The following is an 18301-nucleotide window of genomic DNA, read 5'->3' on the forward strand; positions in this document are numbered from 1 at the left end:
AGGTCATAAATTTCTTGAATATGTTCCTGTGCCTGAAATGTTAGGGTGTTTTCAACTTTCAATATGGATTATTTTTATGATTATCCTCTTGTTCGGGAGTAAACCAGATGAAATTGCCAGTGATGTGAAAGGGATTATTCGTAGATCTACTATTAGGGTGGAAGATTAGTTATTGTTAATACTGGAACAATAGATGGATTTATACTCGGTACCCACCTCATTACGTTGCATTATATTCACATAAATCTTGCAAGAGTGAAAATTTTTTGAAACTAAGGTAGAAACAGTACAGAATACAAAAAGTGTTGACTAGGAAGGGATAATACAGCAAATCGGGAAAGTTTTTCAAAGAGAACCTCATGCTGTGTTATGTGTACCTTACACCGAGTACAGAGATATACTGGCTTGCATTGACATCTGATCAATTTTAAATGAGCTACATTTTTTAGAAAAATAATTCGTTGCGAGAATTCTATCGGGCAATAATTTGAGCAAATAAATTAATAAATAAAAGTAAATAAATAATAAATAAATAAACAAATAAATAAATACATGAATGAATGAATAACAATTTTTATATTTTATTTTGATAGGGTAAACCCGGGTAATTTCGCAGTAGTTATAATATTCAACATTGCGTAGTTGGCCGAGTAAATTTCATTCTGTAAAAAATCCTAGTACATGGAGCACTACCTAGATTCGTCCGCACTACAAGTAGCGGCTCTGTCGAGCTTCAACAGGACTGAAAACATTTACTTTCTATTGTCAGATTCTGTGAGAAGAGGGCGCTTGTGAAACGTTGCGGAAGTTTTGTTTGAATTATTTTCATAATTTAAGAAATGTAAGTATTTCATTATAATTATTATATTCTTTAAAGTGTGGAGATTTTTTTTTGAGTGGGAAGTGAAAAATATCCAACAAGTGGTTGCTGAGAAATGTGTTTTTGCCGGTGAAGTTTTTCTTATTTAGTTCTGGCTGTTGAAATGGCGGTAGATGTGACTGCAGCAGTGAAAGGAAGGAAGAAGGCTAGGCTTATTGAATACTTACATACATATAGGCCTATACTTAAGTGTTCTGCCCATGTGCAGGTCTTTCACTGCAAATCCAGCATTCTCCAATCTTTCCTATTTTCTGCCTTCCTCGTAGTCGCCGCATATGATCCACATATCTTAATGTCGTCTATCATCTGATATCTTCTTCTGCCCCGAACTTTTCTCCAGTTCACCATTCTTTTCAGTGCATCCTTCAGTAGGCAGTTTCTTCTCAGCCAGTGATCCAAGGAATTTAATACTACTTACAATACACTGAAAAACCGTCTAAACATCACACTGACCTTTCCAAAATGCTAGCCGTGAAGAAAGGGAGCCCTTTCTCTTTATCTTGGGAGGAAGAAGTTGAATTGGTGTCCTATGTGGTAGAGATGCATTTGCATTTCGATTGGCATTTGAAAATGATAAGAATCCATTCACCAATGAGGATAAGAGGGATGGTTGGGAATGGTGGGTTTCTTTCAAGAAATGTCATAGTTTGTGGATGCCTGAAAACCTCTCCTACAACAGGGCTGTTGCTGCGACACGAGGAAACTTCAATGACTTCTATGATGCTCTAGAGAGTGTTCTAGATATCTCGGAACTGAAGGACAAGTCCAACCGTATGTGGAATCTGGATGAGACAGGTTTTAATATGGTACCAAACTAAATGAAATAGTCTTCCCGAAGGGTTTCATAAGGGTACAAATCAGTCTACTGCGGAAAAGGGACAAACAACAACAGTCTAACTCAGGGCTGGGCATCGAGAGCGCATCCAGACTCTAAACGGGGACGCTTAATATTTATCAGTCACGGAATCAACGCTGCGCGGGGATGGGCGGGAAAGAAAGGGGATGAAGAGAAATCATATGGCTCCCCGTGAGAGAGTAGAATCCGCTCTTACTGCCCAGCCTTGGTCTAACTCGACAAGTGGAAGAGCCAGAGTAGAAGTTGAAAGGTCATCTACTTCAGAAACATTCAAGAGCATTCGCGCAGTGAAAATATATGCAGAATCTTTGTTTATGAAAATAAATGTGCTACATGCTCCAGGTGGCACGAAAATGATGCAAACGGAGAGGTCTGGATACAGTGTTTGCAGTGCAAAAAGTGGCTCCATGAAAAATATCAGAGACTTGTAACATACCGCAAGGACTTCTTGTATCATTCTTGCGGAGGACATAAATCTTAGTGAGAGAAAATTTTTGTAAGACAAATAAATTACTGCGTAAGTTTTGGTAATGAAATTGAAGTTATTTTTGCACCAAATATTAGAAATTTATTTCAGAAATATTACTGCGAAATTACTGGGGTAGTACTGCGAAATTAATCAAACTGTCCAAACGATTATATTTCGCAACACGTTTTCAATTTCTGTCGTACGTAAACATTTTTGTGTAATAAAAAAATTAATTTACGTGTATGGTATATAAATAATCATAATTAAAACTTTTTCCTAAAAATGGACATTTTAATGCCTTCTGTATTATATTTTCGAGGAGTAAAATCTTAATACTGCGAAATTACACGGATTTAACCTATAGGTACTGTAAGCATCAGTGGCATAATTATATGACTATGTAGGCCTATCATGTTTACCCATTTCATTAATTTTTCATGCAATTTAAATAAAAATCTGTACTACTCATACGCAATAAATGATTTTTTATACCAGAAGTGTGTACAAACGCAACTGCGTTTGGTCTCAAGATAAGGGCAATGAATTATTGTCTTGGATTATGCTACATATTTTAGCATACAACTTGTGCAGAATCAACCGACAACGAAATGAAGAAAATATCATCTACTCGTGATTGCAACTGAATATAGTAGATTCGTTGAACTAAATGAAAATAATTTATGGTGTGACGCTACATTTTAATATTAATATTATATTTTAATATTAATTTTCATATTTTGAAGTCATTATTGAATCAGAAGAGTACATTATCACCAGAAAATGCAGAGAAAAGAACTTAAAAAATTATGCATTATCCATGAAAGAAGCTTTAAGAGATACTGAATACTCAATTATTTATTTATTTAACCTGGTAGAAATAAGGCCATCAGGCCTTCTCTTCCCCTCTACCAGGGGATTACAACTACAATATTAAGAATACAATTACAATTATAATTACAATCAATATTAAATTTACAAATACAATAAAAATCAAAGTACTAAAAGATAAACTGATTAATAAAAGCTAGAGAGTTTATTGTAAAAGTTAAGAAGAGAGATGCATTTCTTTTATTGATTACGTAAAAAATTAAACCTACTCTACGCAGTAAGAAAATGCTTAATAAGTTTGCTTTTGAACGCTACTAAATTCCGACAGTCTCTGATGTCACTAGGTAGGGTATTCCACAAGCGCGAGAGCGAGATTGTGTATGATGATGAATACGATGATGTCTTATGTGTATGCGACTATTTTGCGTGCGTGTGAAGAGATTACGATATGATGACAGGTAACTGAGACGGGAGGCAAGGTAGGTAGGTGTAGAGGTGTGAAGGACTTGGAAAAGGAGGACAAGAGAATGAAAATTTCTACGTTCGTTAAGCCGTAGCCAGTTTAGAGTTTGGAAGGATGGGGTAATGTGGTCAGAGCGACGGACATCGCAGACGAAGCGAACACAAGAATTATGAACACGTTGTAATTTTTGCGACTGGTTGACATTGAGGTCAGTCAGTAGGAAATCAGAATAATCGAAGTGGGGCATTACTAGTCTTTCCACCAGTATTTTCTTGAGTGATAGCGGGAGGAATTTTCGAATGCTGTTTAAGGAATGTAGTAAGGAAAGCACTTTTTTGGTAATATGGGTTACTTGGTTATTCCAGTTTAAGTGAGTATCAAAGTGAACTCCAAGGTTTTTAACACAGGAAGCAAAAGGGATTATCGTGTCGTTTAACTTGACTGGAAGAGCAGGAGTAATGTTGCATAATAGACGTTGATGTCCCACTAGGATTGCTTGTGATTTTCTTGCATTGAGAGTCAAACCAAACCTTCCGTCCCATGTAGATATAGATTCAAAGTCCTCGTTAAGATTGTGTATTGTAATTTTATTCTTTTCACATTCAGGCAATGTTTTTGCATAACTACAATATTATATTAATTGTTATATTTTTTATCAGGCATGTCGTCGATGATCTGTTGCAAAATGAGTGTCATAATGTTATCACACTTCCTCTATACCTCTCTTTATTCATCGTATAGATTAGATTAGATTAGATTAGATTAGATTAAATTAGATTACATTAGATTAGATAAAATTAGATTAGATTTTATTAAAGTCATGAGTATTATACAAATACTATGGACATAGTCATAATAAAAACAAAAAAGAATGAATAAGATTATATTAGAAACATAGGTTATTAACAGAGGACTCAAAGTATTCACTAATACTATAAAAGGGATGATTAATTATCCAGCGTTTTAAAACATTCTTAAATGTGTTATAGTTAACAGTGTGTGCAGACTTATGTAATCTATTAAACATAGATATCGCCATGGACATAAATTGTTTTTTAGTTGTTTCCAGTCTAACATTACATTCAGTCAACTGAAAATTGTATCTTGTATTATAATTAGCAAAGAGGTGAAGATGTAAAGATTAATAACAGTCAGAATAGCCTCATTTGTGAATAATGGTTTACAGTGCGCATCATAAGCAGAACCAGTTAAAATACGTTAGGTTTTTTTTTTTTTTTTTTTTTTTTTTCAGAAGGAGAACATTAGATACACTAGAACTATTTCCCATACAGAAATATATCATATGTTATTATACTATTGAAGAAGGCAAAATAAGCACTTCTTACATATGTTTTAGGCACCAGTGATTTCAATTTGCTTAATAAATAAATAACTCTTCAGAGTTTAGTACAAACATAATCAATATGAGGGGCCGAAGATAATTTGGGATCCAGTACAATCCCTAAAAGTTCAGCAGATGGCTGAGAGTTGTAAATTGTGGCATCACTTAACGTAAACAAGACATGTCGTGTCTTAGTCTGATTTCATATATAATAATATTATCCTCTGATTGAGGTTCTGGCTGACATGTACCTCTATTAACAGCAGTACATCTCACTTGATATATGTCAGAGGAAGAATAATAATTGAACAATTATTGTTTATATGGATCTGAAATCTGATTAGTGTAACATATAGCTCGTAATTGCCGACGTATGCAATGGAGGGGGAAAGGAACTGGGCACCCTACCCCATTATCTCCTGGCCTAGTTATTTCATAAGTGGTGCTTTTTGGTATACCTTGCGAGGGTCAGACCTGTCTTCGGACAGTTTACTAAACAACAACAATAAACAACAATATATATTATTATTTTATTCTTGTCTTATATCTACGTTTTATGTAGTCATTTCCTATAGAACCTTCACCTCTTCATAGAAATCTCATTTCTGCTGTATATTGCCTTCTTTTTTTTTCTGGTAACTCATTCGCTTTCATAACTAAAGAATCGGAAATGCCTTTATCTTGCAAACCTTTACTTATGTGTCAATTAATGTGTTGTTTTTAATGTCCTATTTATCGTACTATAGGTTTCGCAAGCACGGAATACCGACGGAAGGAATGCGAATCAAACAATGCGATAAGGAAGAGCGGGCGAGACGAAAGGTCACGAGATAACTTGAATGATATTCAAGAGTACAGTCGGAAGAGAAATGACATCTATAGAATCAGTCTTGCTTTGTGATAGTTACATTACGACTTCAGTTTGTTCCATTACATGTGAATGCGTGTCTTGTATCGCACGGTATTATTATTTAATTCGTAAACATATGTTGCGCGTTTATAGCTTGGAATTTTTCCCTTGCTACGTTCTTTATTTCCACAGCGATGTCCTCATTTGTTCATCTTCTAGGAAGAGACAGTACTTCCATCGGCTCGCATCTCTCCTCCCTCGGCGTGCCTACATACACACGTCAAAACAGACAGCAACGCCACCATTGGTTTCCCGTAATCGTTTCTTGCGCGAGCTATACATATTTCTTCATATCTGCTATTCTGTTTTGTATATTTTTGCCTGGGAGTATCAAAGCTTAAGTAACTTATAAGAAACGTAAAATGTTTCCCAGTGGTGTGTATCTGTATAATTCATTTGACAATTATTTGACAATCATCTTGTATAAACTGTAACATGTATCATACACAAAATATCTAAATAGGAATACAGTACTGTCGCAAACTTCGCCTCATAACATTTCAGTTCATGTGGTTGGATTATGTCTCAAACCAAAATCTAAAAAGAAAAGAGAGCAATTGTGGAACAAGGTTCTCCAAGTCTAAGATGAAATGCTGGACTGCTGATGAGTATTTCCATGAATTTCCATCACGAGCACTACCTTTGTGCTTACCTGTCTATCCCAGATTATTTTAAGTGCTATACGCGGAACAATAGACTTTCCCACCACATAGCTTGGGAGCGAGAGCTGGATAATAACAAAAACTAGAAATAACAAAAGAATAGAAAATGCAGGCTGAATAAAACCTGCAGTGAATTCACCCGAGAGGATTTGAAGTATAAAAATAAAATAAAAATGTACAAGACTAATTAGAGAGAATAATAAACGGAATCCATGGAGGCTAGCTGCAGAAGCTCCAAAGATGGAATAAGTCAGAGCCGTGGAGGAAATTTAGAAAGCAATGTAGTGCGTTTTATCACTTGTAATACTTTAGATGACACGCGGTGTCTATTAAAATAATGTATATTTTACGGAAATTTGCATCGAAATAATATTGTTTTCACAAAAACAATTCTTCAGTTATGGATTTATCACGTAGGGGAAACTCGGCTAATTCAGCAATATTAAGAAGTAAATCTATCATATTTTTATCAAAATGTTTAGTGAAAAATATTATCAAGTTATGTAGACATGGACGAAACCTTTCATTACCAAATGCGATAAAGAGATCTATTAAAATGCAAATATATTTAGTTGTACATACATTACAACTGAAAAAGAACTCGGGTAATTCCGCAACAGTTCGGATAAATCCGCAATAGGACTTGGCTGATTCCGCAGTAGGAAATAATTATAAAATACATTATGAAAGTAACATAAAAGGAACAATTTATATGTAACAATGCTCACTTTCTTCACAGCTTTATAGCAAAACACGAAAAACAGTCAACTTTCGATGTTTCACTGTATTGGCGACAGAGGTGTCGACCAATATCCTTGATTTTTTATAGCACTGCAGAGGACATGCCTCCTGTTGACAGTCTCTCAAAACTTACGTTCACGCTATTGTAAAGCCGCAGTAAAATCATGTATGCACTTACTGCGGAATTAGCCGAGTTTTCCCTACACAATAAAGCAATGGAGTATGTTTTCATTTGGTGTTTTATGAATACATTTGTGAACAACATTTTATTTCTATTCAATAAAATTTCTACTGTCTATACTTGAAGAATGAATACTTTGAAACGTATTTTAAAAACTACTTCTTAATCGCTAATTGAAGTATTCTGACTAGGGTATAAGTTGGACTTTTTGCGGGGAAACAGTACGAGATATGTAAATAGAATTCGTGGAACGTAACAAGTGCGACATTTATTGGCGTTTCTTATGAAATATAAGTGATGAATTATTTTCAAAGAATAAACAAATTTGACTGCATTTTCAAAGGAAACGTCACCATTTAAATTCCATTTATCACTAGATTAGAATATATCGTATATTAATCACTTCCACATCATTATTGCATTAGAATAAAAAGATTAGGCCTATATTTCCGATAGTTCACCCGAACCTTATTTAAACATCGTATGTTGTTTCTTTTGTTTAAATGTGTGTTATTTCGAAATTGAATACCTTAAGGAGTTTGTAAAACAAGCCAAAGCAACATAAAGCATTTACTTATTATTAGTTATAATAAGACGTAGTTACCTCCGATTGAGATTCTGATCGATCTGTACATATATTATCAGACAGTACATCTCACTTGACGATATGTGTAAGAGAAAGAACAATTGTTTGTATACATCTGAAATATGATTAGTGTAATAGGCTATGTATCTAGTCAGCGATGTATGCAATGGAGGGGGAAAGAAACTGGTCACCCTACCCCATTATCTCCTGGCCTAGTCGTCTTATGAAGATGACTTGTTGGTGTCACTTTTGGGCTCCACACCTGTCTTTGGACATTTGACTAAACAACAATACGTGTATGTAGTAACATTGGCGGTGAATTTAAAACACTTTTTCCTTACGATGTAACATTACAGTGAATACGGGATTCATTAGAGGGTAGACCCTACCGTTTTAAATACTGATAAAAAGCGGTGCACGGACGTTCCATCTCTCATTTTGAATATAATAATGTCCAGTTGATATTTATTTATTAGTTTCATTATTTATTTACTTAGTCCTATAACGAGAATACACGATGAAACACTTTGAATTCACGCGTAAGTTAGTGGGATATTTACCTCTAAATATATGTTTATTAACTTTCATATTCAAATCAATGAATATCATTTAACTGCTTTTATATCCTCATAGTCTATAATAAAAACTGAGTTAAAACTGGGAATCCTTTAACATAAATAATATACTGTATATCTATGAATTGATGGATGGATGGATGGATGGATGGATGGATGGATGGATGGATGGATGGATGGATGGATGGATGGATGGATGGATGGATGGATGGATGGATGTGTAAAAGAAAGGAGCTCAAATTTATTAACTGAAATTTTTTGAAGAAGAAAGTGCAGAAAGTGTGAGAGCAGTAGCAGAATAAACAGTGACGGGAAAAATTAGTAACAATGAACAATGTAGAAGAGAATATCAATAACAATAAAGACAGAAATATGGTGGAAGTAAACAGTGCCGAAAAGATTGATCCACAGACATGGAAAGTATTAATGGATGAAATGAGGGAAAGAATGGACATACTAGTAAATGAGGTAAGAAATGGATGGGTGTGAGGGCATAGGGAATAAGACGAATGTAAATGGAAATAGTGTTATGATAGTAAAAAGTAAAGGGGAATAGGGTAATATAGTAAACAGTAAAGGGGAATGATATTAATGTAGGCATAAAGAGCAAAGGGGAAAGAGTAAAGGGGAATAGTGTCAAGATAGTAAAGAGTGAAGGAAATAGTGTTAATATAGTAAGAATTAAGGGCAATAGTTGAATGTAGAAAAGAGTCACGGACAACAGTGTTAATGTAATGTGGTTTGTTTTAATACGTAAACGAAGGTGATAGTTTGTTTATTTATATATTTTATTTACTTATTTATTTTGCTAATAATTGTAACATATTAAAATATAAATAAACAGAAAAACTTTAGCCCGCCCCTGAAAGAGTAGAACTCGTGCGGATTCGTGAATTGAATTTAAGAAGTACACAATACAATAGAAGTTGAGAACAAAAGTGGTGTTTGTTCCTTTGAGTGGAAAAAATTCATAATTTTAACAATAGGAACAGAGGAGAGATAAGTAGACGATGAGAAAAAGTAATGAGATGGCAAATAATGTAATGATGAGTTATGGTGTTTAATAAATGCAAGAATCTGGAGGTACACCATGGCATGATCGATGCTGTTTGACTAATAAATATCATATCATACAGGGACATCATTTTATTTTTACTAATACTTCTAATATTAACCTGGCTATACCTTTGGATTAACAGTTGAGAACCGGAAACACCCTTTGCTACCCCCTTCCATATCTGGAAGTTCGATGATACTGGCGTAAAATAGAAACACATCACTTTACTAGGTATAGGAGGGAAGAAAAGTAGTTCATCCATTTAGATAAATTGGAAAATATCGCGATTTTGAGTTCGATAATTTGCATTACTTTTTTGTTTAATCAAGATACAGTACTGTATTAACAATAAGTGTTTTTACTCATGAACTGAGCTATTCATTCGGACGTGTTCTTTATGCATTGTCTATTATACTGTCTACAGCACATTAGCGTACAATATAGAGAATTAAGTTAAATTAAAAAATAATCATAATAAGCATATTTAAACACATTTAGATACACGCGTCAGTTCTTTTGTGCATATTATCGCATTACAGACTATTGTACCTAATTCCAATTATCAGTTTCGGCCTTCGTTCTAGTAACTCATGTTGAAATAATTCTGTATGTAGACTACTCTATAAAAAAGTACTTTACGTACTGTAAATTCAATCTTCACTTCAGCTCGATCCGAAAAGATAAAATTACTCAGACATGCTATCTACTGTCCATCCAAGTGGGTTTGTCGCACGGTCGTAGAAAGGGGGGAGATCACGTGATATTTAATTACTTAACGAGGTCCTTTTATTTAAGTTATTTTAAACAGTTATATAATATTACGTAGACGTCCAATTCCTAACTGAAATTAATGTTTTCAGAAAAGAGCTAAGACAGGCCAGCCACTAGCCTTTACAGAGGGGTGAGCAGAAGCGGATGGGGGAAACCAGGATGCGACGTATGTAAACTGACGACAGTACCTATGCGAAAATACGATTCAATATTGAAAGCTCTTTCGTTACTGAAAAACACGAACATATTTCTGGAATTCAGTACTGTTTATTATGACCGGAAGGCGATTTTTACTGCATACGCGGCCTTGATTCTGTGTAGAGAACGGTGGGAAGTTTACTAGTAGAGGGGGTGGGAGTGAAGTACATTCAAAACCTCAGGTACGATAAAAATTGAAGTAAAAATAAAATGATGTCCCTGTATAATCATAACGAAAGAGTGAAATTGTTTAATACTAAATAGATAATAAAAAATAAGTAAAAAACAAAAAAAAAGTGTAAGAAAAAACCGAACTTCGGACCTCACAAAAAATATGAACTATCATCCTTTAGATCCACCTAATAAATTCTGTCCGCTATTTTCCTTTGCCATAGAACTCGCTAGTCTACAATATTTACTTCCCATTCTTAACCTTTCTTAGCCCTTCTACTTCGTAAACCGTCCGTCATGTCAGGGATATCTACCTACGCAATTCTGACAGCTACAAATCCTTTGACATAATGGGTGGGAAATACATAGTTCGGGTAACAAGAAATTCCCTTGTAAATGGACCTATAGGTATCTGAAGCTCAATATTGGGGGGAGGGGTAGTAGGGTATTTTACGACGCTGTATCAACATCTCAGGTTATTTAGCGTCTGAATGACGGTGAAATGAGTCCGGGGTCCAGCACGAAAGTTACCCAGCATTTGCTCATATTGGGTTGAAGGAAAACCCAGGAAAAAACCTCAACCAGGTAACTTGCCCCGACCGGGAATCGAACCCGGGCCACCTGGTTTTGCGGCCAGACGCGCTAGCCGTTACTCCACAGGTGTGGACAACTCAATATTAGGTCCAAACATAACGAAAGAGTGAAATTGTTTAATACTAAATACGTAATCAAAAGAAGGAAAAAAACACGTGTAAGAAAAAAAACTGAACTTCGGACTTCACAAAGAAAGTATATATTGCTGTTAGTGCAATTAAAAATGCATGAAGTTGATAAGTAAATGGAATACAAGATCAATAGAATGTGTTTGGGACAAGTTTTCCCTGTTAAAAGTCCATAATTTTATTTATCTAACCGTCGTCATTGTCATCATCGTCGTCATCATCATAATCATAATGATCGTCAGCATCATCATCCTGGTGTCAATATTATACTACACCAGCAAAAGCTATGACAGTTTATTCATAGAGGATGCATCAGTGCCATTGAAAAAAACCAGCATTTATCTATTAATTCAATCTGGTCTTTCAATATTTCTATAGAACAGCAAGAAAATGAATATAATAAGCATTGTCGTAGCAAAAATAACAAAAAAAAGTAAAAAAAGACATAGTAAAAGAATTAGTTCACAAGATTAAGCTTTCAGCAAAAGCGGCACAAGTCAACATTCGGTAAACATTAGCCATAACAAAACTAACTGCCGCTCTCGCCCGCTGTGTTCATTCCACTTGTCTTTCGAGTCTCGTCTCGTAACTCTCGTGCGCTTCGAGTCTTGCCCATCATTCTCTAAATAGCGTTTGGTCGGCGTAGAGAGATCTTGTAATTTTCAATAACATACATCATTGAAATAAATAAATTGGAGATGTTTCATTGGGGATAGCATGTTTGCGGCAGGACGGCTAATCAGGAGGATTAAATCACAACACACATAAGCCTGATAAACTGAAAAAGTAACAGCGCCACTGATATCGTAATGTTTGCTTAATGCAAAAAATTAAAACTTAAACTATCGATAAAAAAATAATGTTGATATTTCTGAACTAAGCTTGTAAATTAAAGTTGTCACCACTGATATCGTAATGCTCATTTGTCTGTTTCAGGCCCTACATCTACTCACGAACGTTTTCTACAGCAAAATGGACGTAAAAATTGACAGAGTTGATGAAATGAAAAGAAGAAATAAGTGTTTATTTATCGAAAATCATGAATTTGGCAAATTAAACTGTTTAAAAAATGGCAATATTAGGTTTTGTTGTACAAATAAGTGTTGCAATGCATACGCCATTGTCGACTAACATCTCTGTCATGAGATTGAGTGTAAAAACACATCCCTAAGTCAGTCACCACGTTTTGCTGAGTCTTGCCGCAAACATACCCTTGAAACTAGCAGAACCATGCTGCAAACCGGTTGTCTTTTTTTTTTACGCAAAAAGATTACGTTTCTAGAAAATTACCGCTAACGTGCTTCCCCCGTTTCATTGATGCAAAAAGACAAACCAAACAATATCATAGTTATCTCTTATCAGATATTATCTATGGTTATACAGAATGCGCGCTGATTTGAGTCCTCATGAGGAAAGAAATTTTCTCATGAAATCTCGGCCAGCATCGTGATGCACGATAGGTAGCGAAATCTGGTTCTGAAGGCCAGCTATAACGGTTGGGGGGATCATCGTGCTAAGCATACGATACCTCCATTCTGGTTGGATGATCGTCTACCTCTGCTTCGGCATGTGAACCTGAGAACAGCAGCCGACTGGTCGGTCTGGGCCCTTCAAGGGCTGTGGCGTTGCGGATGATAATGGTGATGATGATTGTTGTTGTTATTATTATTATTATTATTATTATTATTACTATGTTTATATAGGCCTACTGATTAGGAAGAGGAAAAGGAATTGGTTGGATTACTAGTTGAGAAGAAAGTGCCTACTGAAGGATGCACTGGAAGGAATGGTGAACGGGAGAACAGTTCGGGGTAGAAGATATCAGATGATAGACGGCATTAAGATAATGGATCATAGGCAACAAAGAGGAATGCAGAAAATAGAAAATACTGGAGAAAGCTGGGTTTGCAGTGAAAGACCTGCCCTTGGAAAGAACAATAAATGAATATATATAGGCCTAAATAGAAAAAAAGTCAAATAAATTTGCATTTCTAAGAAACATAAATATAACGTTAAATAAAGCTTTAATAATATATTTACTTGAGATTAAAGTTAAATAAAGCTTTAATAATATATTTACTTGAGATTATACACTTGGTCTCAAACATAAGAAAAAAAATAATAAGGGCCTAGTAATTAAATAAAGATTTGGGAACGGATTGTTATACACTGAAAGGTAGAGATGATGTTTAAAATAGGGTAATTGATTGTGTATACATAACACATAAATGTTCAGTCTGGTATAAACAAATGTTACTATTCAAGGCTACTTGACGTTCGAGAGTTGACCACTTCCGATGTCTTAAAATGTTCGACTGATTCACTCACAAGCATTCAGCGACGTAGGCAATATTGTCGTGCGGGTTTTCGGCTTTGCTTCCAAAATCGTTGTTCAACTTTATTAAACACAGTATTGGTGTGTGATTGGCAGAGAAGTGAGTGATTGCCGCACAGCAGGTCAGTAAAGTTAGAATAAATCAACCGAGTGAGATGGTATTAAACACAAGACTCGCATTCGCAAGGTCCGCGGACGCACCAATCTCATTGCCGTTTTTCCGTGTTTTTTCACAGTTACTTAGGCAAATGCCGGACTGGAATTTTTATTGCCAAGGTCCATTTCCCTTCCTCTTCCCTGTATAAAAAGAATTTAGATTTCATATCATTCTTCTTCATCAACTCATTCCATACGCATATTCAGTCATGACACTTGACACATGTCTTCGCCTGCTTGCAGGAGGACTTTCTCTGGGTTCCAAACCTATCGCAATATCTCTGCCAGGATTCATTCCTTAAGAGCACTTTCCAGAGCGCCTGGACACATTATAAAGGCTCTCGGAAAGGATACGTTGCTTACTCACATTGACGGTATGTACTTAAGGCAGGAGGGTCTAGAGGGGCCCGTTGAGTGAGCGGATGAGAGGTCTCATGTGGTCGGTGGACTAGTACACCTCATTCTCATTCCTCCCATAATTCGGGGCACACAATAGGTCACTGTCGAGCCGACGTGTAAAAGATCGTCCTTAAACCGCCCCTAACCACTCACTACTACTACTACTACCACCACCACCACCACCACCACCACCACCACCACCACCACCACCACAGCTACTATACTATCACTACCACTACTACTAAAATAATTGGAATATCGTACTAATCTTGAATTTAATTAAATTTCAATTTGAGGGACAGGAGGCACTACGACCCAACAATGCGATTTAATTAGATCTGTTGCGTTGACCCTCAAGCTACACTCATTCCCAATCCACAACGGCTGACCACACTAAGGTTCGCTGCGTATCCAGGTTCCTAGCAGACAACCCTACTCATCCCTAGGCTGACACCTTCCGTGTGTAGCCTGTCGGCGTTCGCGGAATGCTATGAAATGATGACAAAATGGAGAAATGTTAGAGAATAATGTGGATGCCTAAAATGGGAAAACGGGAGAACCCCAAGATAAACCCCAACTGCGACCTTTTCCGCTACAGGTGTCACTAAAGACCATACTTGCACAAATATTTGAGCGCGCGCGCTCCTTCGGAGCGGGAGAGCTGTGTTTACCGCTCGCCGAAACTGAGAGGAAGATACGTCAGAATGACATAAACTTGCTATAGGTAGAGGAGAAGGAAACGACCACTCAGTTATCTAGTGGAGTACAGTGTGTAGGCCTATTCTCAGTAACTGTTTCACGTTGCTTACCTACTGCTACAGTACAGTATGGAGGAACCTAAAAGACGGAACATAACATTTAACATTTAACGATTTACAGCTCGAACTTATTGATCTTCAATGTGACCTAAGGGCTAAAGATCATTTGAATAATACTACTAGCCTGGTTGGGTTTTACAAGACTAAACATTAGAAATAATATCCACGACTACACAGGCTGGCTTTGAAAATGATTGCTATGTTTGGATCAACATTTATATTTGTGAACAACTGTTTTCTATAATCAACTTTAATAAAGGCAGACAACGAACATCTGTAACTGATGTTTCATTATGATCAGTAGGCTACTGTTCCTTTCAGCTGTCACCAGCATAAAACCTCGTTTTGATGTACTGATAAATAAAAATATAACAAAATGATATTGTACATTTAAGTAGCTATAGAATTTCTATCATTTCTGTAAAATAAATATTTATTTATTAATTAATAATAGTCCAAGATAGTTTTGCAAACACTGAACGGGAATTCATTTCATAAACACTCTTACTGTATTTCCTTTTGTGTATATTTTGTACGGGATCATCCTTTCTTCCAGTCCACCCTTATACAGAGCGCAGCTACATCTGCATTCCGCTCATGAGCTGTGAGCCGGCTCGGAGAGCGAAAAACCTTGTGCAGGCCTGCTATAGACAAATCTTAAAAAAAATATTGTGTTTTACTTGTGTTTATGAAAGATATTCCTCCCTAGTTAGGGATTACTGGCTTACAGACTATAGAAGTGTACCGTGGGATTTTAAATTAGAACTTTAGTTTGCCGCATGTTGGATGTTGTTGAAAAACGCTGATATAGAAGATTTCTGTGAACTCTGTACCCTATAAAGAACGTAGAACTTTACACTCCTTGTCATTGCTCTTTCGAATTCTGCACACTTCAACTCCAAATTACCTTTCGTCTCGTCTCTCTTATCTATACTCAAACACGACTTAAATACCAGATCACTTATCTGTGACGCGTTAATTATACCTCTTCGTAGAACATCTCGTTATTCATAATTTTTTACAGTATCCACGTCGCGACAATGGAATTCCCTGTCACAAAGTATTAGGGGCTGAAAGACAACAAACACTTAAACCTTCTTAGCATTTCACTCCAATCATACTGACTTAAACTATCACTGTCTACATTGTTACTCCTTCCTTTAGACATGCATCCATAGTGCTGTATTTTCAAAATTATCTCATAATAATCTCTTTCTATTTTCTAACATTATTTGAAATATATTAACATTCTATGTATTTCAACTTAATTCTGCTACGTAGTTTGTATTTCAGTGTTTAATTAACAGTTCATAGTATTTTGTTGTTTAATTCATAAATAACTCTTGTATACATGTACCTCTTATCTAAATCAAATTGTTGAATTCTTTGTAAGTTGATACATATGTATGTATACTTTTTGCTGGTTGAGTGGAAGAGAAGGCCTTACGGCCTTAACTCTGCCAGCTAAAATAAATTATTATTATTATTATTATTATTATTATTATTATTATACCTGTTTTTAGACAAAAACATGCTGGAAATACATTAATATTATACAAGTCGTAAGCTATTCACATAAGACAACACATACATTTACAAAGATCACATATATGTCCAAACCGTTGGCTAATTCCAACCCACTAACTCGGTTTCCACAATCATACAAGTGTACCAACTGTAATCCATGCGTATATAACAGTCAAGTTTGTTTTAATTCATATATATCAATGTAGTACGATGTATTTAAAGTTATTTTTTCATGTACATTCAAATTTTACTGTACATGCAGTTTCGTTTCATGCACTGCTGGTTGCAGCTTCTAAGGACAATAGGCAGATCACACGAACCGCTTATGGAACGTTAGCGCTGCGTCCACAGCAGTGGCAATGCGTTATTGCAGAAAGTTTTCATTTATGGAATATTACATTAATTACTATATAATAATGCACTTCACAGGAAATACACGGAATTCTATTGAAATAGCTATGTAAGCTCATAATACTCTTTGCATACAGTACAGTGCAAAAACATTTCAAATTTAATACCATAAATACTTCGTAATAAACTTCGGTGCAGAAAATTTAACTGTAGCTACAAATTTATGATTAAATGAGAAATATGAAATCGCTGCAGTTCATTTCAAATTTAAAATCAGTTTCACTTCGGCGCCAGGTAAGCCTTTCAAAATTAGATTTTGATCTGAGGATTATGAAAGGTTGCAGGACATTGCTCTGCCCAGGTCCGTAGCATTCATCCTCCCTTCACACAGCAGTTTAACAATTTTAGAAACAGTATTTACTTTATGCCTGCTGTTCAGAAATAATTTTCAATTGTAATATGTAGGCTTACAATATTAATCATAGTGAAATATAATAACCAATTCATGTATCTGCAAAGTCCTCTAAATTTGACGGAAAATTCTCTCAATTATATATTATAACTAGGGGACAGATGCAAATGCACTAAACACGGAAAAATATGCTTCCACGTGTCTACTGTACTTAAAAACCACTATATATGTACTTAAAATAACAAAATATGCACTCTTAAAATTGAGAAAACAATAGCAATTTACTATTCTTGGCGGTTTTTCTGTTATAAGAATATTGAAACACCATCAGTTGCTAAATTTACGTGTCCTTCAACCCACTGCTTAAGCAATACGCTTCTAGAACATTTTTCATCAGGCATCGTTGATAAAACTGTTACAAAAGTAAACACTTTCTTGCAGCTAAGCTGTTCTAAAATGCACTCTATACTTACTTACTGGCTTTTAAGGAACCCGGAGATTCAGTGCCGCCATCATATAAGCCCGCCATTGGTCCCTATCCTGAGCAAGATTAATCCAGTCTCTACCATCATATACCACCTCCCTCAAATCCATTTTAATATTATCTTCCCATCTACGTCTCGGCCTACCCAAAGGTCGTTTTCCCCTCTGGCCTCCCAACTAACACTCTGTATGCATTTTTGGATTCACCCATTCGTGCTACATGCCCTGCCCATCTCAAACGTCTGCATTTAATGTTCCTAATTATGTCAGGTGAAGGATACAATGCATGCAGCTCTGCGTAGTGTAACTTTCTGCATTCTCCTGTAACTTCATCCCTTTTAGCCCCAAATATTTTCCTAAGAACCTTATTCTCAAAACCCTCAATCTCTGTTACTCTCTCACAGTGAG

This window comes from Periplaneta americana, chromosome 8, assembly GCF_040183065.1.
Source record: "Periplaneta americana isolate PAMFEO1 chromosome 8, P.americana_PAMFEO1_priV1, whole genome shotgun sequence".
NCBI classification, from domain to species: domain Eukaryota; kingdom Metazoa; phylum Arthropoda; class Insecta; order Blattodea; family Blattidae; genus Periplaneta; species Periplaneta americana.